Source organism: Chiloscyllium plagiosum, unplaced genomic scaffold (assembly GCF_004010195.1).
Source record: "Chiloscyllium plagiosum isolate BGI_BamShark_2017 unplaced genomic scaffold, ASM401019v2 scaf_3021, whole genome shotgun sequence".
NCBI classification, from domain to species: Eukaryota; Metazoa; Chordata; class Chondrichthyes; order Orectolobiformes; family Hemiscylliidae; genus Chiloscyllium; species Chiloscyllium plagiosum.
The window spans coordinates 4,390-6,503 of record NW_025214128.1 but is presented as its reverse complement, the minus strand read 5'-3'; the positions used below and the strand labels follow the sequence as shown (position 1 = coordinate 6,503).

The following is a 2,114-nucleotide window of genomic DNA, read 5'->3' as shown; positions in this document are numbered from 1 at the left end:
CTGGGAGGGTCAGAGGATGGACATTAGGGAGGGTCAGAGGATGGACATTGGGGAGGGTCAGAGGCTGGACATCGGGGGAGGGTCAGAGGATGAACATCAGGGAGGGTCAGAGGATGGACATCGGGGGAGGGACAGAGGATGGACATCGGGGAGGGTCAGAGGCTGGACATCGGGGAGGGTCAGAGGCTGGACATCTGGGAGGGTCAGAGGGTGGACATCGGGGGAGGGTCAGAGGTTGGACATCAGGGGGGTCAGAGGGGGTCATCCCACTCACCATCTGGACTCAGAAATACCTCGCCGTTCCTGCACTGTCACTGGGTCAGAATCCTGGAATTCCCTCCCTCAGGACATTGTGGGTCAACCCACAGCACACGGACTGCAGCGGGTCAGGAAGGCAGCTCACCCCCACCTTCTCAAGGGGGCAACTAGGGACGGGCAGGAAATGCTGGCACAGCTCTGAGGGGTGGGTCAGATTGTGAATTTGTGTCCAGCGGGTGAACAGACACAGTCGCTATGCTGGTCGGATTCCCCTGAACCCTGCAGCTAGGCCCGGAATACACCTACCTGGTTGGTTTTCACTGTGGTCTTGGCGTGCTGGCCTTTCAGAGTCTGGGGGGATCTCAGCTGCAGGGATTAAAAGTAAAACTTTACTTAAACAGAGCCTCTGTCCGAAAAAATCACAAAACCTGACCTTGGCCTGCCTTCTCTCCAAAGACAAGGTCATTTCTTTGCTGAGAGAAGTGACCGAGGTGTCAGTGGGGGAGCACTCTGGGGCCAGCGACTATAATTCTATTAGTTTTAAAATATTGATGGAAAAGGATAGAGCAGATCTAAAAGTTAAAGTTCTACATTGGAGGAAGGCCAATTTTGATGGTGTTAGGCAAGAACTTTCAAAAGCTGATGGGGGAGAGTGGTGGATGTTCGCAGGTAAAGGGACGGCTGGAAAATGGGAAGCTTTCGGAAATGAGCTTACAGAGTCCAGAGTCCAGTTCCTGTTCAGCTGAAAGGTAAGGCTGGTAGGTGTAAGGAATGCTGGATGACTGGATAAATTGAAGCTCTAGTCAAGGAGGCGTATGGCAGGTATAGACAACCGGGAACAAGAGAATCCCTTAAGGAGGATAAGGGTAGTAGGCGTATACTCAAGAGGGAAATCAGGAGGGAACGTGAGATAGCTTTGGCAAGTTAGGTGAAGGAGAATCCAAAGAAATTCTACAAATGCACTGAAGGGCAAAGGTGTAACTAGGGAGAGAATAGGGCCCCTTTTGTCGGGGAACTGAGTACAAGAGTCACGATGTCATGTTGCAGCTTTGTAAGACTTTGCTAGACCGCACTTGGGAGTGTTGTGTTCAATTCTGGTCACCACATCACAGGAAGGGTTCGGAGGCTTTGGAGAGCATGCAGAAGGGGTTTCCCAGGATGCTGCCTGGATTAGAGGGTGTGAACTATAAGGAGACGCTGGAAAAACTCAGGTTGTTTTCTCTGGAGCAGGGGAGGCTGAGGGGAGACTTGCTAGAAGTCTATAAAATTATGAGATACGTAGTTAGAGTTGACGGACAAAATCTTTTTCGAGAGTTGAAATGTCTAAAACCAGGGGCATGCACTTGGAGAGGTTCAAAGGAGATGTGAGGGGCCAGTGTTATACACAGAGAGCAGGAGGAGTGTGGAACACATTGCCAGAGAGGGGGCTTCTAAGGGACTTTTAGGTAAGCACATGAATATGCAGGACAATAGACAATAGGTGCAGGAGTAGGCCATTCTGCCCTTCGAGCCTGCACCACCATTCAATATGATCATGGCTGATCATCCTTAATCAGTATCCTGTTCCTGCCTTATCTCCATAACCCTTGATTCCACTATCCTTGAGAGCTCTATCCAACTCTTCCTTAAATGAATCCAGAGACAGGGCCTCCACTGCCCTCTGGGGCAGAGCATTCCACACAGCCACCACTCTCTGGGTGAAAAAGTTTCTCCTCATCTCTGTCCTAAATGGTCTACCCCGTATTTTTAAGCTGTGTCCTCTGGTTCGGCACTCACCCATCAGCGGAAACATGTTTCCTGCATCCAGAGTGTCCAATCCTTTAATAATCTTATACGTCTCAATCAGATCCCCTCTC

General features: G+C 50.4%; 1 protein-coding gene across 1 annotated transcript in view; it reads right to left on the bottom strand.

Moving 5' to 3' along the window:
- LOC122547812 (tonsoku-like protein) overlaps positions 1 to 2,114 on the bottom strand; it is a 35,922-nt gene that overhangs the window by 31,771 nt on the left and 2,037 nt on the right. Inside the window, exon 2 of the mRNA XM_043686391.1 lies at positions 565 to 624. The gene's annotated coding sequence lies outside the window, so the exon portion shown is untranslated. The remainder of the gene's footprint in view (positions 1 to 564; positions 625 to 2,114) is intronic.